Source organism: Amphiprion ocellaris, chromosome 18 (genome assembly GCF_022539595.1).
Source record: "Amphiprion ocellaris isolate individual 3 ecotype Okinawa chromosome 18, ASM2253959v1, whole genome shotgun sequence".
In the NCBI taxonomy this organism is placed as follows: domain Eukaryota; kingdom Metazoa; phylum Chordata; class Actinopteri; family Pomacentridae; genus Amphiprion; species Amphiprion ocellaris.
This window is the reverse complement of record NC_072783.1, coordinates 18,155,746-18,183,084: the sequence shown is the minus strand read 5'-3', so window position 1 is coordinate 18,183,084 and position 27,339 is coordinate 18,155,746. Positions and strand designations below refer to the sequence as shown.

The 27,339-nt window shown below is 37.6% G+C and overlaps 1 protein-coding gene across 1 annotated transcript in view; it reads right to left on the bottom strand.

The window, feature by feature from the left end:
* Positions 1–27,339, bottom strand: part of pemt (phosphatidylethanolamine N-methyltransferase) — a 96,226-nt gene that overhangs the window by 60,721 nt on the left and 8,166 nt on the right. The window lies entirely within an intron of this gene.

The following is a 27,339-nucleotide window of genomic DNA, read 5'->3' as shown; positions in this document are numbered from 1 at the left end:
CTTCTTGCTCAGGATTGGTCTCCACCAGCTCTTGAAGGAAACATTTTTCCCTTTACCTGCTAAATGGTCCATATACAAATCAGCAGGTTGCTAAACACTAGCCTCAGGATATATCTTTCATGAAATACAAAAAACAACCTAACGAGAGCAGCGATAATAATGCAGTGGTACTATTGCATGCCATAAAACCAAATTATTGAGCGAAAAGATGCTAAACCGCTGCATAAAGATAAACTGCAAAGATTTGTGATATTTAATACACTTTTTTCATTACCTTGCTTTTATTTTTTTGTTGATTCTTTTTGAAAAGCTACCAAGACCCAGTTGGCCATTTTCCTGCTGAAATTACTGCTTATTATTACTTATTTTCAAGGAAAATGTTATTTTGCTTGTGATTAAAAGTGCTCTACTTATTAATTTAATCCTTGGCCTCTCGATATTTGTAGATTTTTCATCTGTTCAGATGCTTTTTTCTCATAATGGCAGAGGACTGAGTGACTCAGGAATTCATTTCCGTTTCTTTGTTGCGATTTGAGCATGACAGAAATAATGTATTCTAACATTTGATGGCATCCTGAAACTATCAAAGCACTCTTTGCAGTCTTTTATGTCCTTCACCAAGCCTTACTATAGCTTTCAAGGGGAAGAAATTGTATCTTAAATGGTGGTTCGTGTGCTCATGCCTCAGTTTAAACATTGTTTTAGTATCAGTGTTAGCACCATTAGTGGGAGAAAAACAGTATAAGATGCCATGGTATAATATGTCCAATGTCAACTTCAGGAGCCAACAAACGAACTGGGCAACAGTGTATTTTATGGATACAAATATTGACAGGTCATTGAGTGAATGGCTGAAAAACAATGTGTTTGAACAGCCTCTGAGAGTCTATGACAGTGAGACAGTAAGATCAAGCATTATCTTTTTTCATTATTTCTGAATTTCAGCTGCGCACTTAGCCTCTAACAAGCAGTGCTTCAACCAGAAAACAAGTTCCATGTAAACAGGTTTTCACTTATACGCCCTATATACCAGGCCGAGGGTCCCTCTGAAAAGAATCATGATTGACACATAATAGGTAATTGGGTGAAATTGCATCATCTTGAAAAACTAAGGGTTGTATATGTAATGGGAAATGACTCACGTGATAAGAATATTGATTAGCAGTGTCGGGTACTCGCGAGTACTAAGGTAAACTACAGATAACTGTGGTGCTCTCAGTATCCACTCTTTTTTTGTGTGTGTGGTGGCAGTGCAGGGGAGCGGCAGCGGTAGCGTGGCGCCGCTGCAGGAAAAAATCCTAGAGGAAACACTGTATTATGTATGAAATTTAACAGCAACACAATCTAAAAACATCACTTGGTCTTTTTGGATGCACTTCTGCGACAGTTTCTAACTTTAGCTTGCAAGTACTCAATCAAAAGGCACAAATAACAGAAGAAGACCATCATTTTAGCTTTACAACACAAGGAAACTTGTTACAATTTTTTAAAACTATCTAAGTCTCTGTATCTTATCCTTATTTCATTACAGGGCTGAAAAATGTAACAGATCAAATGTTTCGTGTTTACCTTGAATATCGATGAATGTTAAACTTGAATTTAACCACTTTACGCTGTTGATCAAAGTAGTAGGCTAATGTTAATGTAGCACAACAATGCAAATGCATAAGTAAAAATCAGAATAAGGGACAGATTGATACATTTTAATAATTAAAGTAAGTAAAACCTGAAAACATATGGAGGTCAACCAAGATAAAGCTGCCACACTGTTCTGACATTGGGTTGTGATTGGCAGGTCTACATTGGGTATATTTAAGAAAATATAGGGAATAACCTCCTAAGACCCGAGCTTTGGTTGGGCTTGCATTTTAGATTTCTTCCAGTTATTTGGGATAAGGAGTAACCAATAAATATAATAATAATATAATTATGTTCATTATATTTATTTTATATTTTTATTAAATTTAAATTGCTATTATTATTGTTGATATTATTAATATTATTATTGTTGCTATTATTAGTATTATTAATATTAATATTATTATTATTATTATTATTATTATTATTATTATTATTATTATTATTATTATTATTAATTAAAAATAGGCTCTTTCTGGAAAAAAAAAATTATGTCCACATATGTGGACGCCAGGTCTGAAAGAGGTTAAGTAAACTGCTATTAAAGAAGTGTCTATTGCTGGTTTATTATATTGCCCAGGCCCTTTTTATGACATTTTGGCAAATATTAATCATGGAAATCTTGCTACCCTCTCTACTAGCAGTACTGATATTGAAACAAGTAGTGTCCTAAGTTATTTTGTAAAATTAACAAAGACATCTAAGCAAAATGGTTATATTAATAATAATAATAATAATAATAATAATAATAATAATAATAATAATAATAATATCTAGAAAAGCACTCAGAGAGCGCAGTACTTTGCCAAGGCTGCTCAGTCGTATCATTTCCGGAGAGGTGAAATCTTTAAACAATTTGTGGAGCCAGACTATAAGCCGCATCACTGCCAAAATCTAATCACTTGGTCTTTGTGTCATTTCTGACCTTGCCTGAAAATTTCATCCAAATCCGTTTTTGAGTGACTCGCCTATTACTGTCATTACTCTGCCTCCTTGGTGGAGTAATAATAATAATAATAATAATAATAATAATAATAATAATAATAATAATAATAATAATAATAATAATAATAATAATAATAATAATAATAATAATAATAATGGTCAGTGGTTTCTAAATACATTTAGGCATTTTTATCCTTATCACCTCAGAGGTTTAAAAGTTTCACTTGCCACATGCTCATACAGTATGTACAGTGAAATGCAAAGTGACTGTTACATAAAGCTGTGAAATAACAAGAATATCTGATTTAAAAAATATTCTTCAAAAATAGAAAGAAGTCATAAAAATGAGGAGTAAAGTGATCGAGAAACTTGTGTACATTATGCAACGGTTGCAGTGGTGTGTGTGCATGTTATGTTGACACATAAGCATGTGTTTGTGTGTGTGTGTGTGCATAGAGCTATATGTTGTATACACATTTATATTGTGCCAGTCTGCTGTAGCTCAGAGAGTTGATTTAAATTTAGACCTGAGGTCAGAGTTCCCAGTTCTGAAAATATGTGGAAAAAAGCTTTGTTTGCTTTGATGTCGTGAAGGTGTTGGCCACAGTAGAGCCACTCAGATAGTCCCTTGGTAGTAATGCAGACCCTACTTCTGTTAAAATTGAGGACATTTGTGACAAATGCTGTTCTGCCTCAATGAAATTATCTCTTCATATTCGTTGTCTGTTGTTTTTTGTGGGGTTTTTTTGTTTGTTTTGTTTTTTTACAGCCCTTGCTGGTGCTGTCCATATTGCACCTTGTAGATCCCTCGGTGACTGACAGCACAAGATCTTATTTAAGGGGTCACAGCTGCATTTTTCAAAATGCACCTCCCACTGAAAATAGAAACTATTCAACTCTTGTCAGTTATGTAACGTGAAAAAGCATTTGCCCTGCCTGTCCATGTGGTGAATCTGTGTGTGGCGTTACTGACTGCAAGACCTGTTTATGAAAGGACTGACAAACTTCAAATTACTTACTGACTGTGGGCTGAGGAAGTGCGTAGATGCAAAAAAAAAAAAAAAAAAAGGATACAAATGCTGCCATGGCAACATCTGTTTCTATGTTCAGGAGCGGTGAGATGGAAAAGAGAAAGCGAAGACAGGTGGAAGGAAGGAAACTTTATACAGCAGGAAAAAAGAAGCTCTGTGCTTTAACAAGATATACCTGCTCAAGTGCCATTTTTACTGGGTTGATGCTCCACACTGAGGTGCACTCAGGAGAACAAAAGACCAAAACAACAAAAAACAAAGTATGATCTTGAGTCTCCATGTTGTTCTGCACGGCCACCAGCAGCCTGTTCCTTAATGTTTCTTTTCCCTTCCATCCTCCTCAATAATAAGAAAATACTGCTGCTGCTGTACAATTACAGCCCATCAGTTGAATCCTTTCTTTGACTCAGGCTTCCAGTTACATCCACGTGTTTATTCGATGACAATTTTCTCTCTAGGACACTGGGGCACAGTGAACCAGAGAAATACTATACAATAGCAGTTGAAAATATAATTGATAATTAGCTTTTTAGCGAACAGGTCAATAAAAGCAGAGGTGATGTAATACATTTTAATGTTTTATATGGAGGCACTGCCGAGGTTCATCTGTTGTCAACACAATAATACAGTACCCAAGTGTAGAGAGTATAAAGCACTAATAGATTCGGATCTCTCCCCATTGCACCTCAACTTTGATTCTCAAGATCTGATTAGAATCATCCATCCATTATCTATACATCACTTAATCCTCATTGAGGTTGCGGGGGGGCTGGAGCCTATCCCAGCTGACGTAGGACCAGTCTGTCGCAGGGTTACATATACAGACAAACAATCACACTCACATTCACACCTACGGACAATTTAGAGTTACCAGTTATGGTACGTGTCCACTGGATCCATCAATTTCCTGCATCCTATTCATTGTCTATGTGAAACGCACCATGTTGCATTACTGGTTCCGCTGCAGCACGTTTCGAGCTGTGATCCAGCGCGTCTCCCCAGAGCTCATTGCCTAAAGCTGACTCGACTTCTACTTTATGCAAATTCGGTGCACTGTGTGGAGGTCTGACACATCGCAAAACTTTCGTCAAACATCCTAACTAGCTGTCGTTCAACTAAAACGAGGACTGCAACTGCCCAGCTTATATCTCGCCTCAAATGCTTTCAAGAACACTTTTTGCTGAGCTGTTTCAGTAATAAAGGAGAAAGTTTGCGATCGAGCCGCCATGTTGGTCAGGCTCATCTACCAGACTGAACCTGAAAGCACTGTCCTATGACCACACAGTGGCCCGCTGGTGACCCACCCACCAAGCTTGCGATTTTCAAATGTGGCACATTTACATGCGGGATAAAAACAGATCCAATGGACACGTACCATTAACCTGTGCATGCTTTAGAACCATGGGAGGAAGCCAGAGTACCTGAAGAAAAGCCACGCATGCACAGGGAGAACATGCAAACTGTATGCAGAAAGATCCCAGGAAGGCCGGGACACGAACCAGGGATCTTCGAGCTGCAAGGCGAAAGTGCTAACCACCAAGCCACTGTGCAGCTCTAATCAGAATCAGTTGTAGAAAAAAATAGGCAGATAAAATTGTCATAAATACTTAATGTCTGACAGTTAAATACTAACGCAAAGTTACAGTTGTGTGCAGTTCTGCCAGGAAAAATAACCAAATCTAAACTTAAAATCTGTTTGTCAAGGCAGCTGAGAAGCCATATGACCACAAGTCACATGACAAAAATTCTGAGACGTTTCAGCTGAACTGCAGGCAGTGTATACTCAGAGCAGAGGGAGAAAGATTAAAAATGCACATGTGGGAACTTGTAAAAATGCTCAACATATTGATTTCATGTTTTTCAATTTTTAGAAAATGAATAAAGAAATTCCACTTTTTTATCATTTGATGATGTATGGCATTCTGTATCAGACTGCACAAAGCACATTTTGTCTCCAGTTGTGCTGTTTCCACAGAAGTGCAAGACTTTAAAAACGTGACAGGAGCAAGAAATTATTTAAAAGGAAGAAAATTACCCTCAAAGAAAGTCAATTGTATGCTGTGAATGTGAGCCTGGTTATGTCTCTGCCCAACATCAAATGTTATGTAAGAATCGGTGCCTTCACTACATCTCCCTGTCATATCTCTATCTCCAGAGATGCTGAAATCTGCAATAAAAAGTAATAGCAGCCTGGTGCCACGAGGACTGAGTCATGCCAAAGATAAGAGGGGATACATGGATACACATCTATGATATGTAACCATTCACTACCCTCAACAAAGCTGGTGCCTCCACTGAAAGTAAAAAGAGAGAAAGGATAAGAGATGATAGGCAAATTGCTTTCAATTTAAAACATATTGTGACCACTGACAATGACACTGATCGTTTCCTTAGCTCAGGGGCAACTCTGTGGGAAGTTCAACTCTGACACTGAGCATTGTGAAACCACACAATACGCTCACACAACATAAAGCAAACCTTAAAAAAGGACGATGTGAGAATGGGCAGCGTGATTACTCTCTGCACAGTCAGTCAATCAGAACACAATGTATAGATGATTTCTGTTACAATATGGGGATGATTTTGCACTCAAAAGACCATCAAGAAGAAATTGTGATGGATTGGCCAGTTGGATGTATAACGGGAGAAGAGATGAATAGACAAATTCAGTGTATACATCATGGAGGGTTTGGCCGGTAGGAGGATGATGATGGGAAAGATTTTGCAACAGCGTGAGCGTTTCTCTTGCATTTGGGACTAAAAATAGATAGGTGTGACTTTTGGAGCACATGTGAGTTACAAAGGTCAACTGAACATTTTTTTTCTTCCACAAAACATCAACAGCACAATTACAATGAATGAAATTTTAATGCCAAGTCTGATTCAGTGACCTGCAGCATCTGTGGAATCACAAACTGCAGCTGCTCATCAGTACAAGTTTTGTAGCTCCTTACATACCAAACGTTACTAATTCTTTAATAAAATATGTTTATGAACTAGGGAGTTTATGACTCCCTAAGAGTTGTGTGGTTTTGTTTGCTATTTTGGTATAGAGTTCACTCTTAATTTAATCTGTATGTTGCCAACTGATTTGTTTTTGTTAACCAAAACCTTTGTAATCACATCACAAGTTTTGTTTGTAAAATAAATTAGTAATTTCCTCAGAGGAAAAAGTGTTTTGTGTGGCTGCTTGAGAAATGTGAAGGATGCCATTTCGTGTTGCGTTCGAGCAACCCCTCGGCTGGGCATAACACTCGGTAATTTTCACACTTTGCAAGTCATCCCGTGGGCCGGATTGGACCCTCTGGTGGGTTGGTTTTGGCCTGCAGGCTGCATGTTTGACACCCATGTGCTAGATGTTTATGAAAGAAATACCACTGGAGAACTACATCAATGTTTTCCTACCATTTAGTGTCGCTTCTCAAAATAAACCCAAACAGTAAGCAGGATTTTAGTAAACAAGTGAGTGAATCATCTTTGGACAGATGCTCTGTAGGAGAGAGAACAGCGAGCCATAAACTGTATATAAAATATGGATGTGCTTACAAGTTGAAAAACTTCCCCCGAAAACTTCCCCCAAAAATGTATTGTACAAAATGTACAAAATGATTCGCAATCACTACTGGAGATTCCAGTTGCCTTTATCAGTAGTCTCAAAAATAGACACAAATGCAAAATTTTCTCATAGAACAGCATACTACAAAGGTAACTCTGCTAAAAATGCGGTTATTGGCTACTAAACAGGTGTAATTGAACAAAGCTTTGTAGCACAGAGCGGTGGAAAAGCTGGAAATGTGAGGGTTTTTTTGTTGTTTTTGTTTTACACTGCAGAGACAACTGTAATGTGAAAAAAATGACACTACTCCTTCATCCGTGCTCATCACCTACAAGTGGTTCATTAAGAGAAATCTACATGAATAATCCAAAACCCAAGAACACATCTCATTACCTGCGGTGCTGGCCATCATCGACTTTAGCAGGCCTTTTATGCCAGTACAATCTATTCTGAGTGAGCAATGGGAATGCAACCTCACTCACAATCATTCAACCCCGTATACAACTGTCCAAAAGACTAAAAATACTCAGGTTTTCTGCAGACAGACTGCTGATGCTGCTATCAAATTATCAATCAAGTCATGGAAATAACACAAGGCACGGATGTGGAGGGTACAGGGAGTGGCACCAGACTGGCAGATCTCGCTGCTCTTCAAGATGAATTCAATCAAGGCTTAGATAACAGGCTCCTCCTGTGTCCCCATCAGCCCACTTGAATTAGAAATGCAGACACTTCAGTGGGCTTGAAGTCAGGATGATAAGGAGACGTCTGAGGGGAGGCCACATCTGACATTTAATGTTCCTAGATGGAAGTACATTTGAGTGGCAGAAATGGGGAAAATAAAGCCATAAGCAGCTCCAGCACATTCTCACCTGCTTTTAACCGCCAGGAATACACACAGAGCTAGCAGGATTCCAAGTAGAACTTATGTAATACGAGAGTGTGAAAAAGGTACTTCTGGAGTAACTTGAGTGATGGTAATTTTTAAACCCTTCAGAGAGAAGGTCTGCACCTTGGACTGTGATTCTATCTGTTTGCTTAAGAGCTGCTAGTTTACCCACTATTGATGTTCAGCTGCTTTTAATGGAGGACAACCTGCACACAGGCATAGCCGAGTGTATTAATGCGTGGATGCGTGCTGTTCTGGATTAATGAGGAGAAAGAGAACAAGAACATAGACGGATCACATGCACAATTAAAAAAAAAAAAACACTGTTGAATATTTATATCTTGGGCAGAAAGGACATTCTGTCAACTGCAGTGCAGAAAACACTTGGAGTACAAGCTCTTTTAATGAAATAAACTAAACTGATACAAATATGGATGAGAATCTGGGTACTTTAAACACTTCAACTTTAAGCCACACTAGCAATGTGGGTGTGGGGATGTTGGTTGCTCAGTTGACTGGTCATTTTTTACATGATACATACTGGATGGAGTTCAATGGAATTTTGTGCAGATATTCACAAACTGGAAAGGAAGACGTCTTTGCATTGTGTGATTGATTGATTTGGTCGCCTGACTTGTCTTCTATCACTTCTGGCAGGCTGATGATAGGAGAAGGTTCAGTTTTCCTATGAACTGTTTGTTTTAACGTGACATGTCTTCACAATTATTGACTGGCTGACTATTGGACGATATTTGGAGAATTCTCATGATTTTGGTGACGCACTGCCCCAGACATGAGCAGTGTTTCCAGTAAATTGTCCAAATTTGAAGTTGTAAAATTTTGCAAAAAACTACAAAAATAAAATCCAAATTAGGTTTGCTTTGAAGTGAATAAATAAACTACGTAGTGTTATCAGAAGGTGGTGTTATAGGCTGCGTTACATATAGCTGCAATAAAAACAGTAGAAGAAGAACCAGTTGATGCTGCTGAAAGAAGATTTAAACAATTTTGGCCATCTTGGGGGAGAAAAATAGCACATATTCAGGAATTGGTTTCAATCAAGCAAATTGTAATTATTGATATTTCAGGTATTGGCCATGTTGTATGGAGTTCAAGGATAAAGACAACGAAACTTATCAGAACGTATCTGAATGAGGTGTTTCCATCTCCTACCAGAAGTTATTTTAGAATTTTTCTGTATCCATTACCTTTTTTTTAATGCAATTTGCTCAGGGTGACATGCAATGATTTATGAGATAAGATATGCTACTTTTCCGCTGTCATAAGGTTGAAATTGTCCAGATGTTTAGTTTCTAACTAAATACAAAAAGGACCATTTCCCATCATGAGACTAAAATGTTCACTGGTGAAAAAGAAATTTTTAGAAGAAGGACACGTTGAATTGCGGGTGTCTGTCACTCAGTATGTATAGCTTTTTGAAACAGACAGCAAGGATAGTGTATACAGTATTTTGCTTTTTTCAGTTGCTTGTCGGACCTTTCACATGTGCAACAAAAAGCAACATCATCAATGTCTCTGTGGAGAGATTCTGTGTTTTTGCAGTTTGCAAACTATAAACAGATGATTATTTAAAGTTAAAACTAAGTTAAAGTGTCTTAGTAAGGTGTAGGGCCACCATGTGCTGCCAGGAAAGCTTCAGTGCAACTTGGCTTTGATTCTCTAAGAGTCTGGAACTCAACCAAAGGGATTAAACACAATTCATCCAAAAGATCATTTGGTGTGCTGATGATAGTGGTGGAATACACTGTCTAACATGCCAGTCTAGGTACCGTCATCCCGATACAAATCATCCATATAAAGGTTTTATCGGAAGAAAAAGTTGTCCATTCAGAACAACTTTGTATTGATTTGTAGCGACTCTTCCCTTCAAGAGGACTCAAACCATGTCAACAAAATTTACCCCACAGCACAGCATAACCACCAGATCACTTCATTAACTAAACCTTCACAGTGTGTCTGTTCATATTAAGCGCTTGCTCTGGTATGTCATAATTCAGCCCTTAAGGCTCCCTCTGGAAACTTTAACCATAACATTCTCCATATGTAACTGACTTCTATGTTCAGACTCATAAAGGAATACATTCTTGACCCCTTGACTCCATGGCCTTTCCACCATCACTGCTATCTGGTTAACTCTTCAATCGCATGCCTATCAGTTGTACCTCTTTAGCATATTTGACTGTACAGATGACATAATGAATCTGAAGATGAATTTCATTTTACGGGAAAACACAGTATGTCCTTCTTCCCCAGTAACCACTATTTGACTCTGCCCTCATAGCAGCCCTTTCATGTTAGTTTAAACCCTAATGAGATTCTGACCTCTGTTATGACTGCACCCATTCCACCTAAAGGCAGGGGCACGAGGGCAAACTTACTGTATTATATCATCTGATTATGTCATTCACCTGCAATGATTCAGCTGAAACGCTTACAGGCTTTAAAACAAAAAATTAATACATACAGGTATACTATTATGGATCCAAATGGTCTCTGTGTATCTTTTTCCTGCATGGGAACATGAAAACACACCAGACAAAAAAGGGCAGAAAAAGGACAGAAATGCTGACTGCTACAATCCTAATGATGCACTCAGATTGCCATGTCCAAAGCTACACGATGCTGCCCTCCAGGCACAGGAACATTTCAGTCCCACTGTGACCTTGCCTTCTTGACAATGATCACCTGCATTTTTTCCATTTTTTATTTATTTATTTATTATTATTTTTATAAAATAAAGAACACAGAAAAACATTATGTATCAGTGACACACTGTCTAGAGGAACAGGCTGGAAAAACAAGTTATTTTAGATTTCATAAAGCTTAGAAGCTATAGCCTGAAGGGATAGAAAGAGTTACTCAACAATCTTTATGTATCAACAGATAAACAGTATATTTAGCTACAGATGTGATGGGCAATATGATAGTACTTCATCGTGGCTGAACCTGCAATCTCACCCCAACTGGGATATTAGAAAAAAGAATTTTATGGTGTGTAAGGTATTTCTGACAAATAAAGGTTGCGTCTTCTTTTGACACGATGAATCAGAAATACAGTCTAGACATTGTAAATGTGATGAATGACTATTCTAGCTGGAAACGGCTGATTTTTAATGGAATATCTCCATAGGGGTGCAGAGGAACATTTCCAGCAACCATCACTCCTGTGTTCTAATGCTACATTGTGTTAGCTAATCATGTTGAAAGGCAAATTGATGATTAGAAAACCCTTGTGCAGTTATGTTAGCACATGAATAAAAGTGTGAGTTTTCATGGAAAACATGAAATTGTCTGGGTTACCCCAAACTAGTGTATTAAAGTAAAGCATCTGCAAAAATAACACCAAATCCTCTCATGTCAATCAGTCAAAGTCTTTTTTTCAAATTGAAACCCTGCTGACATAAGGTAGAACAGTACCTTCTGGTCTGCTGGAAGGCTTTTAATTTGAAACATCTCTGCAGAAAGTTTGGAATTTTTGATGAACATTAACTATTTGTGGGTTGATTTTAAATTAAATGTCAAATTTTTCTTTTCTTAATCTTCATGTTTATAGACAGTATGTCTGTTTCTTCTGTTTCAAAAGTTGATACATAATTATGTAAAACAAAGAAGTAATTACCCAAATATTTGTCATCTGCCTCTTATAATCTTTCTTTCAGGAGCTGTATCATTCTCAAGACTGAATTTCTAGGCCAACTTCTGAAAAAAACAAACAATTCTGAAAAGCCACCAACAATGTTTTTCCAACTTGAACTCAAATCAAACCACAAATCCAAGATCAGATCGCATATTTTGTTTAATGGGCAACAGTGAGCTCAAGTGATACTCAGTCTGGAGAGAACAAAAGCAATTTCAACATGGTTTCCATGGCCCACTAGCATGACTCACCAGCAAACACCAACCTTAGCTTACACCGAGTGGGTACATCTGAGGTCACCTCACCCTTTCAATTAGCGTAATTGAGTCCAGTGAATAAAGACATGAAACCAATGGATAGAGTCTTAAGTTCTTCACTCATGATGAATATATATCTGAGTGTCTCTTACCTGGATGAACCAAATACATGTGCACAATAAAGAGCTTGATTAATGACTCAGACTAGCTACCGATTCTGCTATCTTCGGGATCACAGTCATTGGAGGTCAGGCTGCATTATGTGATTTTTAACTGTGAGGCAGAAAGACTCCAAAACAAACAAAACAAACTGCCTTGATCTGCTTTAACAAGGTCATATGAGTACTGTGTTAGCAAACTGCTTATGTATATATCCAGCAGGCAGAGCAAAGAAGTCAGGCCTCTTTTACCTCAGCAGCTCTAAAATCGAATATTCCTCGACATTTTCTTTCTTTTTGATTCTCAGGTGGATTGCACAAACAACTGATTTATATTACTACACTTTTTAGAAGGAAACATTATCAGAGACAACAGACTGCTTATTTAAAGCAAAAATATGGATAGTTATGGACCAATGAGTCCCAAAAGTCATTGCTAGGACCTCAGACAGTGGTGACATGGTAAACGATCACATCCTGTGTGGAAGTGGGAACAAAGACAAATTGTTCAATTATTTCCCCAACTGTTGGCCTAATACCATCACAATTCAACGTTAAACCTATCGAAAATGACTTTCAGTTGTATCTCCATACAGAGTGGCAGGAAGTTCACAACCTGCATTGCTGTCATTTCAACTTGTTGCCTCATTGAAGCAAATTTTGTGTCTCTTTGTACTGAGATGTCAGCAATTGTTTTGGTCAGTACTTGTGTCAAAACCAATAGAGCCACAAAAATGAATTCTGACTTGTGAAATGTGCGCTCTATTTCTCTTCACCTCTGTCGTTTAGCACACAGGTCTGGTGGTGTCTATTTGTGACAACTTGCTACTGTAGCAGCCGACAGTGACAGAAGGACCTGATGAGTAGTTTGTTCACCCAAATGTAGGTCACTGGGCAGCACAGACTTGATGATTGAGACAATCTCCATATGCAGGGAACAGATCAGAGGACACTCAAGACAGTATCCAACAACCGTGTGCCATATCACTTGAATGTCAAATGATTCCAAACTCTTCTACCTGTAGGTAACTGTCTTTCTTCTAAGGTGAAATGTAGTGTATTTGCCCTTATATAAAACTGAAAAACTAACAGCTAAGTTATATTAGATTTAAAAAACGAGCCCCACAGTATGAACGTAATGCAACAAAGGTCTGTTCACCTTTTATAACATACTATATACACTATCAGTCAAAAGTTCCAGTACTGTACTCTTTATTTTCATGACTGCTTACATTGTAGATGCTCACTGAAGGCATCGAAACTATGAATGAACACATATTATTATTAATTATGTAGCACACAATAAAGTGTGAAATAAGTCAAAACATCTTTTATATTTTAGATTCTTCAAAATAGCCACCCTTTGCATTGATTACTGCTTTGCACACTCTTAGCATTTTCTCCATGAGCTTCATGAGGTAGTCACCTGAAATGGTTTTCACTTCACAGGTGTGCCTTGTCAAGGTCAATTTGTGGAATTTCTTGCCTTCTTAATGGGGTTGGGACCATCAGTTGTGTTGTGCAGAAGTCAGGTTGGTACATAGTTGACAGCCCTATTTCACAACTGTTAGAATCCATATTGTGGCAAGAACCAATCCATTAAGTAAAGAGAAACAACAGTCCATCATTCCTTTAAGAACTGAAGGTCAGTCAGTCAGGAAAACTGCAAAAACTTTCAATGTATCCCCAAGCACAGTCGCAAAAACCATCAAGCGCTACGACAAAACTGGCTCACATGAGGACAGCACCAGCAAAGTAAGACCAAGAGTCACCTCTGCTGCTGAGGCATATATGTCCTTGTTTTTGAAGACAAACTTCATCCTCTTCAGTATGGAGGACATGAGTGTTGTACAGATTTCTGGAGATGTTCTGGCCTTCGTCAGAGACAAGTGTTTTTTAGTCGTTCATTGCTCAATAGGTTATCATTGTATTGGATTCAAGTCAGTTGACGTAATTGGTCAGGTCATGTTTTTCAGTCTGCTGATTTGGATCTCTATCATGATGGAATATTTCTCTTCTGCATTTTACTAGCCAGTATTTTAGTATATCCATGGACATTCATGATGCCATCTATAAATTTCACCTCCCCAGTACATTCTGTACTTATACGGCCTGATATCATCACAGTCACACCTCTGTGCTTCACTGTCGAGAACATGCATTCACTGTGAAGATCAGGTTCAAGGCCAACAAGTTGGAGCATCTGAGCCATACAGATTTAATCTTGGTCTCACCTGACCAAAGAAAATATTTCTCTTCATGTTTTTTAGCAAAGTTTAATCTTGCAGTCTTGTGGTGAAGGTTTTTTTTTAATTTTAGGTGTTGTCCACAGAATTTGGTGTCATGCAATATCTTCCATGCTGCCTGATGTGTAAAAGCTGCATTGGTCCACAATGCAAAACTTACTATTATCACAAGAAAGATCTAAGACTGTAAGATTCTTGCATTTTTAGGGGTTATTCTTTGGGCAGGACTTAGCAACCTAGAAAACATGCATGTTTCTCATTGGCACGGGCATATTTTAACCTAGCGACTGAACATAAAAGTAGTGAGTGATAAGTGCGTCCTTGACTGCATTTTAACCATGTATTTTCCCTAAACAATTAGTGCCTAGACTTGACAAAGTAGTTTTGTAGTGTCAAAAAAAATAAATACTGTAAATGATTGTCAAGTTAACATACATAAACCAGCAACTGAAAACTAAAGAAACGGAGTGAAAACACTAAAAACCATACCCATATGCATGACTCGAGGGCCAGCCTTAGTGGTTGAGCTAGATAGAAAAATAAAACTTCACAGGGATGACCATCAACTCTGTCGACTAAGTCTACCATAAACCAGAAATGAGATGCATGAGCTGCCTACAAGCAGTGCTAAACTGTATCTAATGGGAGCCTGGCTTATCAAGCGGTCAGTTACTTTATAAAGATTGATGTTGTGATAGTGCTGCAAACATAATTAGGTGCATCTGGGGGCATTTGAAGGTCTAAAGGTACAAAGGGTTCTTCACAAACACATGTATGCACAGCAGCAAAGGAAGCAGAAAAAATAATTAACTCTAAAACTAATTCAGTCCTCAGCTGACTCATTTTCGCTAATAAACTGCCTAAATATAACTGCTCTTGTGTTCTAAAACAGGCTTCATGCTTCGATGTGCGCAACACTTGGGCGTCACACTATAAATACAACCTAAAGGGAATGCTGATAGCGGAGTTTCATTGTGACAAAAGGTGTAAAAACATGTAAACAGGAGGGTCATTATATAAAAAATTGCACCATACATATATCTTCACTCTACATGTTATTAATGTCAGAAAAGTCTGAAGATGGCCTTTAATGTCTCATTACTTTACGTTGGACTTTCAGACAGGGACAATGAGAAATCTAAGCATAGGTGTCAGCTTTCTTTTGTCTTGGATTAAAATTCTTTAATTTACAAAAACCTCTCCGTTTTTCTTCATCCAAGAGAGGTGACAGGCCAACGACAAGCGTGACACATTCAATGAGCAACTCGTCACGCCGCCAACAAGTCCTTCATTACTACTCCGCTTTATTCTGTACTTTCCTCTTTTTAATCAGCTATTCATTGGGATTTTAGTTCTATCCTTGTCTTTCCTGGGTGTTGATGTCACTTTCATTGCTACTGCTTTGTCCTATCTCTCTATTTTACAAATGGATTTATTTTTCCTCCTTTTTCTCTCAATGACACTTTAATATACCGAATGAGGTTTTTCTGCCTTGATTGAAGAGTTTGTGTTGATTCTCACTTTTCCCCAGTGCTGAGTTTGTAAATAACCAGAGATAGACCGGAGGTCACACTGACATCACATTGCCAATCGCTTTCGTTCACACCAGATAAGACTTCTGAGAGAGGGAGAGAGTGCAAGGAGCATTGCATTCACGAGTATGAACACTTTTGTGTGACTGTGCATCAGTTTCTAATTACACAACTCATTACATGTAATTTCAAGGGGGGCTGCTTTTTAGTTTATTTCTGTAATTGCAAGTGTTTGGCCTTAGTCTCAGCTGTGTTTTCTTGAAAATTTGGCTTGAAAGCAATTGAGAGAGATCCATTAATTTGGACTGTAAGTAATGATTCTTTTAATATTATAATAATATATAAATTACTGAAATGAATGATCAACCACTTGGATTATAAATCACAGTTTCTCAGCAGCTCCTATGTAGGTATCAGCTTTCAAATATAGCTCAAGATTGTTTTACATACATTTGTAAAGACCATGTTCATAATGGGAATTCATGCATTTAGGTTCTTTCATAAATTTTTTAGAGGTCCCCTGCAAACATGACAAAATCTGCGGGGTCAAAAATGTACATACAGAAATGCTAATATTTCATTACACATCCTTTGGTCATTTTCACCTCAACTAGTCACTTTTGGTAGTCTTCCACAAGCTTCTGGTTATATCTTTGACCACTGCTCTGGACAGAATTGGTGCCATTCGTTGAAAGTTTGTTGACTTTCTGAAACAGACTTGTTTCTTCAGAATAGTTCACAGGTTCTTGATGGGGTTTAAGGTTTTTTTTTTTTTTTTTTTTTTTTACCACTTTCACTGTTTTTTTCAGTTGCTTTGGTACATTTCTTGAATCATCCTTGACATTTGCAAAACAGTAAGTGCATTTCTCAAAACAACTCGTACAAATAGCAAAACACCATAGATTTCCTGCAAAAGCCAGTCTCTTGCCCAAAATTCTCAGTTCATCTCTCAAAAGTAAACATCTGTGTCAATGAACATGTCAGTGCCATCAGAATGACAAGGCCTTGTGTCATTGTGTGTGGATAAGACAGTCAAATTGCTTGGTCATGTTGTCATTATAACAGTGTTCTCTGGAGGGATGTTCTGACGTAAACTATGTCTAAAGTTTTGATGACAGCTATTGTAAATTGTAAGTTACACCTTAGTGTATGTGGAAGATTGATTGCAAGAGACTAGACTGGTGCTGTAGGAATTACAGTGCAGTCTTCCTACACCTCCTGATGTTCCTGTCTGTTGAGCCACAAATTCTCATCAACATCATGAATATCTTCTCTTGCGTCTTTGAGTGATTTCAGAAAACCCTAATCCCTTCACACATTTCCCTTCGTAGAGAAAGTCAAGATTCACCTGGGAGCAATTTACCAAATTAGGACAGATTTAGAAAAAAAGTCTAATGGAAATGTATAGAAATATCCATGACATGTTATGACAACTTGTTCAACCATTTTGCATGTAAAGACTTATGCGATGAACTAATGCCTAAATGTTGTGGAGGGTGAGACTATTCAACAGAGACCCATTATAATACATTTTGATCAACATGACATAAGCAATTGATAATGTAGGAAACAGCAGAGAATTGTACAGAATCATTTGCATGGATGTACCATAGCATTTGCAACTTGTTCAAAGAAATGAGAAACTGCTTTTTTGATGTGCACAAGTGACACAATGATGTGAAGATTGAACAAGTAGTTTTGAGAATTTCAGTTCTGATCTGAGAAATGTACCAAAGCGACTGAGAAAAACTGTAATGTGTTTGTGGTCATTATCTTGTTGAAATACCTAACTGCGTCCAAACCTTCTGGCTGATTATTTTAGGTTTTCCTGCAGAATGTGGAGGTAATTCTTTTTCTTCATTATGCTACCACCACCATGCTTAACAGTAGGCTTGGTATTCTTGGAGTTAAAGGCCTCACCTTCACGACTCCAAACATATTTCCAGTCATTGTGGCCAAATAGGTAAATTTTTGTTTAATCTGTCCACAGAACTTATTTCCTTGGAATGATATACTTCATTTTTACGTCTGTGAACATAGAGCTGATGTGCCTTGCCAAAAAGTTCCAGTTTTGTCCAAATCTGTCCATAGGACATTCTCCCAGAAGCTTTGTGGCTTGTCAACATGCAGTTTGGTGAATTTCAGTCTGGCTTTTTTATGATTTGTTTTCAAGAATGGTGTCCTCCTTGGTCGTCTCCCATGAAGTCCACTTTGACTCAAACAACGACAGATGGTGCGATCTGACACTGATGTACCTTGACCTTGGAGTTCACCTTTAATGTCTTTAGCGGATGTTCTGGGCTCTTTTGTTACCATTCATATTATCCGTCTCTTCCATTTGTCATCAATTTTCCTCCTGCAGGCCACATCCAGGGAGGTTGGCTGCAGTCCAATGGATCTTAAATTTCTGAATAATATGTGCAACTGTAGTCACAGGAACATCAAGCTGCCTGGAGATGGTCTTATAGCCTTTACCTTTAACATGCTTGTCTATAATTTTCTTTCTAATCTCCTGAGACAACTCTCTCCTTGGCTTCCTCTGGTCCATGTTTAGTGTGATACACACCATGTCACCAAACAGCACAGTGACTACTGTAACCCTATAAATAGGCCGACTGACTGATTACAAGTTTGTAGACACCTGTGATGCTAATTAGAGGACGCACCTTGATTGAACATGTCCCTATGGTCACATTATTTTCAGTCTTTTCTAGGGGTACCATCATTTTTGTCCAGGCCTATTTCATGAGTTTATTTTTTAAAATAATTCTGTTGAACCATGGTTCAAAAGCAATGTCCGATTTTCATTGGATAATTTTCATAGAATTTTTATTTATTATTACTTTTGTCAGATTCAAATTATTTCTGACCATTGTGGGTTTTTCTTTCATTAACCGCGGGGTACCAACTATTTTGTCCACGTGTGTGTTATCGTGTCTCCACTTTAGTGCTCAAAACCAGCTTCAAACTAGATTTCTCGACCTACTACACAAACAGTTTACTCAACACCTTACTGCTGGACTGGAGCAATATTCTGTCAGCAGAATAAGTCTTGCAAAGCAGTCTTCTCTCTGTATTTACAGTTAGTTCGTACATCCTGTTGTCTGATGCTGGGCGTGCTGTCCACGTGATTCCAGCTGAGATGTCAGCCCAAGGTGGAGAGATAAAACAAGAAGGAACAGGCTGACCACTTTTCTCCAAGTGCATCGGATACATGTCAGCATGACACACATCTCATGCAGCCCCAAACTCGATCTAATCTCATTTTCAGGCCACATTTGACTTTGAAATAGTTACGTGGGCTGGGCCAGTTGATTGCTATCCACAAAAAAATAGAAAGACAAATTCAAATCTAAATAAGCCATCATCCTCACATCTTCAATGCAACAGACATGTCATCTTAGAAAACGTGCAAGATGGACACGAGCTCTGTTACCACTGAACACGCGAGTGCTGTACATGCCTGTTGCCCTGGCAACTGATTCACGGGGGTCTAAATGATGAAAGATGCACAGGAAAATGGCAAAAATAAATCTTTAAAAATATCTGTGGCTCTGAGCCTGCCTCTCTGGCTGAGTGCTTTTAGTTTACTCTCAAGCAGAAGTAGAGGATGGAAGCAGAGAGCAGCACTCAAAGTAAGTCTGCAAGTGGAAATGAAATTCCTGTCGAATTCTGTTATTTTCCATGTCTGCGTTATTATGATATTATGATAATATATCGCATCTTTTATATATCTGAGCATCGACATGTTAGTATTAACAACTCACTCATAAAAACATAAAAACTTCAAAGTACTGATTAAACCACAAAAACTGAAAAAGAAAAAAAAAGCCAAGAAAATTAGTCATGTGCAGGGAATTGGCAAACATCTGAAGAAAAAATTTAATTGCACAGAAACAGAACACCGTTTCAAGTTTGACTTTGGTTTACAGCCGTCATTTATACAGTGGTTAATTTGGAATATAATTATTTAAAGCAAAGAGTGGTTGAGAACAAGAGTGAAAATAATGTGCTATAGCCTCTGAAACAAAAGATAAAAACATACTGCAGACAGTTCTAGGTTTTCTTTAACTATTTATTTTTTAAATCATTTAAGCATCATATCACAGAATGAAACTTGCATGTCTTTAAATTTAATAACCATTAGTTTGCTTGCAGCAAAAACAAGTTAGCAATAAAAAAAAATCTATATTTAAATCTGCACCTATAAAACACCATAAACACCTGTATAGCAAAGTAATAACATGAGTTTCGCTTTCATTTGTAACCTTGGAGAAATTTTGTCATCTTTAAAATGCTGCATTAATTTAACCATCCTGTTATGTTGTGGGTCAAACTGACCCATTTTAAAGTGAACGCATCCACACAAAAAAAAAAAAGTTAAAAGTATATTTTTGGTGTGAAACTTCTGCTTGGTTTAAAGTGCAAACAACATATAAAATGAAAATGGTACATTTCACATATTGGCAAACCAACTCTGAACAGAAGAGGTGTCTCATGTTAATACTCATGTAAAACTACTGAATTGTATATGTAGGTCTTTCCAATATCCGTTAAAAAAAAGTTTTAACATGCATTTCTTTATGAAAAACAAGTGAATTATCCCCATCACTTTTTTTTTCCTCCCCCCATCACTTTTCCACCAAGCTGGGTTCAGTGCTAATTCGGAGCCATAGCCTGACTTAGCACCAGCTCTTTGTGTTTCCACCCCCTAAGCACCTGCTCCAGGCTCCAAAACTGGTGCTTAGCCAGCACCACATCTTTGCTGGGCCAGAACTAAGAACCGAATACGTCAGGGGCTGGAAGCGGGGTTAGGGTGACAATGATCAATGGCGGAAACACAGTTAAGTTTGTTTTTGTCAAACACCCTGCTTTTAGCCTACTATGAATATGCTAGCTACAATAGTCCCACATCAATATCATGAACGTTATGCTAGTTAACATGGTCTAGACACAAGATCAGTGATCAGAGATTAGCCTTGACCATTGTTTGCTAGTCAGTTAGTCGCTGGTAAGCAATGTAGGCTGGCAAAGTCAGGAAAAGCACTTGCATGGTTACAATGTGCAAACGTTGTTGAACGGCTACACATGTAGTGACATACTGACATTTTATGGTGAAGCAATGACGTGGCTCTAGCTTGGTTCCTTGCCAATGGAAAAGCAAACAGGTTCTGAGGAGGTGCGAGATTTGAACCAACTAACCACCAGCACTAGCACCAGCACCAAACTAGCACCTGGTTCTTCTTGGTGGAAAACAGGTATGAGAGGTAAAGAACACCACCGGTCTCAATATTGATTGAAATGTTTAGTAACAGAGTTATTAATGCAATGTAAACAATGTGTATTAGGATATGTTGGTTTCTGACATTTTTGGATAATTAAACTGGCTCAGGAATATTATTCCTATTCCTGAGAAACAAACCTAGCAGGAGGGTTAAAAGAACAGAAGAACATTACATGGACATTGAAAGGTGAAGATGCTAAAGGGTGATGGATACGTTGCAAACAAAGGACGTGGAGATCCGTGGTAAGATGAAAGCTGAGGAACTGGTCATACAGGAAAAAGAGAAAGTCACTGCTATGTGATTCACTGTCTAACCCTGTGACAAAATTACTGATAGTTTGAGCTGAAGGACAGACTGTAGGAGAAAACAGCACTGAGCACAGACAGGAAAATGGGGCAAAAGTGGAGAGAGAAAAATAAAGGAAATGAGGAGTCATAGAAGAGGAGGAAAAGATGACTCAGGTGAAGTGCTGTTAATAGGTTCAAAGGGTTTAAAGGTTCTTTATTGTCATAAAATATTATAAAAACAAGGAGATCATCTCCAGCGTCACAATAGGCTCTAATAAAATAAAGCTCTCATAGAAACATAGAAATCTAAAATGCTAAAAATAAAAAATAAATACAGTGCTGTGAAAAAGTATTTATAAAGTATTACAAAAGTATTATGTTTAAGACCATCAAACAAATGTAATGAGACACACACCATCCATAAAGTTAAACTTTCATCTTGTCAGTCCATAGAATATTCTCCCAAAAGACTTGGGGATCATTCAGATGTTTGTTTGCAGAAGAAAGACAAGCCTTTGTATTCTTTTTGGTCAGTCCTGGGAAAGTTCACCACTGTTCCATGTTTTCTCCATTTGTGGATAATGTCTCTCACTGTGGTTCGCTGAAGTCTTAAAGCTTTAGAAATGGCTTTGTATCCCTTTCCAGACTGAAATATGTCAGTTACTTTACTTCTCATCTGTTCTTGAATTTCTTTGCATCGCAGCATTTTGTTGCAGCTTTTTGAGATCTTTTGGTCGACTTCATTTTGTCAGACAGGTTCTATTTAAGTGATTTGTTGATTGAACAGGTCTGGAGGTAGTAGGTGTGGTCAGTGAAATTGAATTTGCTTTCCAAAAAATGAAAAGCAAGTGTTAAATCCCCCTTCTTAAATTTATGATTAAACAAAGGGGGCAATTACTTTTTCACATACGGCCAGGTAGGTTTGGATAACTTTTTTCCCTTAAAACATTAAATCATCATTTAAAAACTGCATTTTGTGTTTACATTGGTTATCTTTGTCTAATATTTAAATTGTTCGATGGTCTTAAACATGTAAGTGGGGGAAATATTCGAGAAGGAGGCAAATACTTTTTCACGGCACTGTACTTTTTACAGAGCACATTGTGTAACATGTCACTGACCTCAGTTCAAATCTAAGAGGTTTTCTGCACAGGAATAATGATTTTTGCCCAATTTACTGGTGCAACTTCCCAGATGTTCACCAAGACCTGTTGGTCAGAAGACATGGAACTAGTCTGCATTTGATTTAGATAATCGGAGACAAATTAAAGGCATCCAAACACCAGTAAGCAAAGTGAGAGACAGAGCATTAGGAATGAAAGGAAGAAAGACCTCAAACAGCAAAAACAGCCCCATTCCTCCCTCACAAATGAGTATTTCAAGAAACATTGGAAAGTAGAAAATCCACTGATTCTCTGAAAAACTGTGTCATTTTAGCATTTTTTTGTAAAGATAACATGCCATTCATGCCTTTTGTCTGTTCCAGTTTCACCCTTCTTTTAATGTCAGTAAGCCTGTGGATAAGGAGTCGAATGTCTTCACAGTCTTGATGTTTGGAAAGTGTTTATCTGACTGTCAAGTTATCTTCAGCACATATAGCAAGGACAGTACAAGAAGTTAAAAATATATACATTTTTCCAAATATTTGCAGGCATTTTCATTGCATTTGTTAAATGTTTGCCATAGTTCACCATTTATTATGTTTTTTTTTCTAACACCTTTGCCTGCAGATTTTCACTGTTTTCCACAGGATTTTTTTTTATGTTTGTTTTTGTGCTTTTTTTTTTTTTTTTACAGTGTGCATGACATATGAAATTACTGACTGGTTAATTTACTATGAATAAAAACAAATATGGCTGGACACACACACACAGTAGACAGGGTAACAGCAACAGAACCTGATGACCCCCTGCTATCAGTTCACAGTTGTAATTATCATCAGTAGTCTATTGGCTGGATCTGAGTGTTGTCCAGGATGACGGACAGGATGAACATGTGAACTGCTCTGATCTGAGCTTCTCAAAGGTTTTCAGAGACATAGCGTGGTCTGCACATGAATCACCATGCAGACCACCTACACACACACACACAAAGATGTAGCCCACACAGTGCAGCTGTTGATCAGGTCAGCTAAGCCCAGCAGAGACATTTCGAACAAAGTGAGCGTACTGAGTGCAGAATTGGTGCAACCGTAAGATGGCAGACTGCCGAACTAGCCTGGGTCCATAATGAGGTCAATGTGCCACATAGCTCAGTGTGAGCTACGTGGCACACTGACCTCCTGACCCCAATAAAGGATGCAGTTTTAACCAAGAAGCATCACCGGACTGATCTACCTCCTCCACGCAAATGAAGAGGGTTTTATGTCAGTGTGTCTTTTGAACCTGTTTTCCGGCTGCACAGCTTTAACACACTTCATGTTTCTGTCTGAGTGTGATGGGTTTTTCCTTCATGAATGCCACTCGTGCCAATGTGAACAGATGGCAGCTGGAGGTTGGCACATCCTGATCCATGCCCTTACACATAGACATACCCACTACACACTGAAGGCACAAGCCTGGATATGTCATTGTTCTAGTAAGAACATTGTGTTCAAAGCAAATGCAGAGTTAAACACTCCATTACTACAGAGCAGGTTTCTCCCTCTGCTGTTTGTCAGCTCACGTGGTGTTGAAGAGGATTGTCACGAGAACCTATTCTTTGATAGTTCTGAAAGCATGACAGTTTTTATTTTCTGTGGTACAGAAGGTACCCAAAGTACGCAGATGTCACTTACTGGAGACTGAGATTTCAACAGAGTGATGTTAACAAGTGCAGTTGGAGAAACAAGTTTGCTGCAACTTGTGAAAAAAAAAAAAGAATTGTCCCTGTTCCATAATAAGGTCCATGTGTCACATACCTCACAAGTCACGTTCGGAGATATGTAGTGATTCATGAGGAATCTTTAGACACATTGGTTCTTCAGTGTATAATTTTGTAGGGTCTTAACTTCTTTAATTCTTAGATCAGTCAGGCGCAATCTCCTATATTAATAGTACTGATGTACTCATAATGAGGAAAAATGAGATGGAAGCAAAAAAAAAAAAAGCCCAAAAACTGCTTGGATTTCAGAGGGATAATTTGTATTAAGGGACTCAAACTGTGCCAAGTAAACATCCCCTACACTGTTACAGTACCAGCAACAGCCTGGACTGTTGAGACAAGGCAGGTCTGGTTCACAGTTTCATGTTGTTGACACCAAATTCTGACCTTCTACCTGCAGCCTTAAATCAAGATTCACCAGATCAGTGTAGGTTTTTCCAGTCATCCCATTTTGTTGAGACTGTGCCAAGTGAAGCCTCAGACTTCTGTTCTTGGCAGTGGAACCTGAAGTGACCTTCTGCTCATCTACATCAATCATCAACATCAACATAAAGAGCTGGTCGTCTGGTCCGAGTCACTGAGGTCCCATTTTTTTTCCCCATTCTGCTTCTTGACATGAATATTAAGGTGAAGCTCCTGACTTGTATCTGAATGTTTTTATGCATGACACTGCTTCCACATGATTAGCTGATTGCATGAATTTAATTTAAGGTCAGTCTTTTTGAAGGTAAATTAAGATACAGCTACAACCAGACACCCCACACTCAGATTTGTAATAGGTAGCTGGAGTTTTGTATTAAAAATCTCACCAGGAAAAAATAAAAAAGTTCTGTCCCTACAGAACTACGTCTCACTTCCTGACCTCAAATTTATTCTACACATGTTCGTATGTATAGAAAGGTCATCCACTTCCAATTCTGCAAATAAGATTGCAAGAAAAAATACATAGCATTATGAAGGAAAGGAAATGTGAAATTCAGTAGCAAAGGTACCTGAAAAATATGTTAATAAACGATGGAATATTGTAACACGCAAAAACTGTGTAAAATATTACTGATGGTAAAAATGCAGACTTTTCATGGATACATTATTTAAAGTTCTAACCTGTTTTTCTTTTTTGTTTGTTTGTTTTTTATAAAGTCGACATTTAAATTAATGTATTTTTTCAGTACTAACTAGATATTCACTGTACTTTAACAAATGAGGAAAAATCTGTACAATAATGGCTAAAACATTATTCACTATTTTTAAATCTTTTTAAACATTGTTTTTGAAATATCTGCAAATATGTGAAAAATGTCTTTTTTTATTTAAATACAGTAAGAAATTATTATTCCTTTTTTTTTTTTTTTTTTTTAACAAAAAAATACAGATTTTTGTTATGGACATTATTATACAGGTTTGGCCTCTTTGTTTTCTTGTTTTTTTTTTTTTTAAACATTTAATATGTAAAATAAGATTTTTCTTCTGTGATTTAACTATTTATTATCTGTAATTTAACTAAAAATCTGTAAAATGACAGTAAGTTGTTAAAGCTTTTTTTGTCTTTTTTTTTTTACAGTCTAGGTGACCTTAAAACTGATAGTTCCTTTTGAAAGCAAGTACTAACTTCTGTAAAGGTCCATGTCCACACAAGACTTGACAGATAAAATGATCTACACACAAGGATCTCATCAGACAAGCTGAGTTCAATTGCACATTAGCATATTCCTTCAGTCTCTTGCAGAGAAAAAAATAATTTCAAGAATTCCTGATAGTCACTGACCGTCTACTAGATATATTGCTGAATCCCCTCCATCTCAGTCTTATCTCACCTCTGAGCTTTATGTGGATGTGCACTGGCAAATGTGTGATTTTCTGATAAGTGTACTAGAAGTATCCACAAGGCAATAAAATGCTACCATGACTAAACATCAGTGCTCCTCAAAAGAGCGGCAGTCACCACCAGTTTTAACAAAGGCTGCCTGGAAGAAGTTTGAATGTGTGTGGACAAAAGGTTTCAAATTACATAAATCTCTCTTCTAATAAGATACACTTCACATCCATATCATTTCAGTGGCACACGGCCATTCCACGAAACTACACTGCTTATTGGTATCTTGATTCATTTGTAAATGTACACACTATGGCTGCAATCAACGTGTATTTTAATGAAAGGTTGATCTGATAAATATTTTTCAGACTGACAGATTCATAGTTGGGCCTATCAATGCACATGGCCCTCACACTTCCCCAAGTGCAGCTTTAAAGGTGCACCATCTTATTTTCTGATATGCAGAATGGATCAGATTAGTGTCTATAATATGAAAGACATGGTTTATAGTGGGAAAAAAATGAAGTTAAAGGAGAATTGGCTTCTTTTAGCTCATTGTTGTGGTTTTTGTAGCTTGCAACTTTAATGCTTTCATTTAGCAAGTAGCCACTTTTTTTGGTTACCATTTGGATAAAGAGCAAGGAGTACATGAAAAGTGAGATAAGACAACTGTTCTCATGCAAAATTTAAGAGCAATTTCACACTGTTGTGTTCACAGCTTCTTTCTAATGTCGCCAAATGACCAAAACATAAATTAATGCACATTCAAAGCTGAACTTGTTCATATTAGTATTTAAAAAATGTTTTTTTTTTTTTTTGTTTTGTTTTTGTTGTTGTTTTTAAGTGTAATTTAAAGAGGCTTGCTTATGGTGACAAATTTATGGAGAATGACCAATTTTTGGCTATTGTAGTCCATTGTTTCGGTTTTATGGTGCGCAACTTTAACATTTTGGCTCAGTTTTACCACTCACATTAGTGTCATTCCTTGTGTCATTTAGTATAGAGCTCCAATAAACAAGATTAGCAGCTAGCTGGTGAAAATATTGCAAGACTTAGCAGTTAAGCAGTGAAAAAAGTTGTTTTTTTAATTCATGATGGGAATAGAACTAAACGACAGTGAATATTGGACTTCTATTCACCAAGTAGCCAGACAAAACAAGTCCAATGCAAGGGAATCCTTTG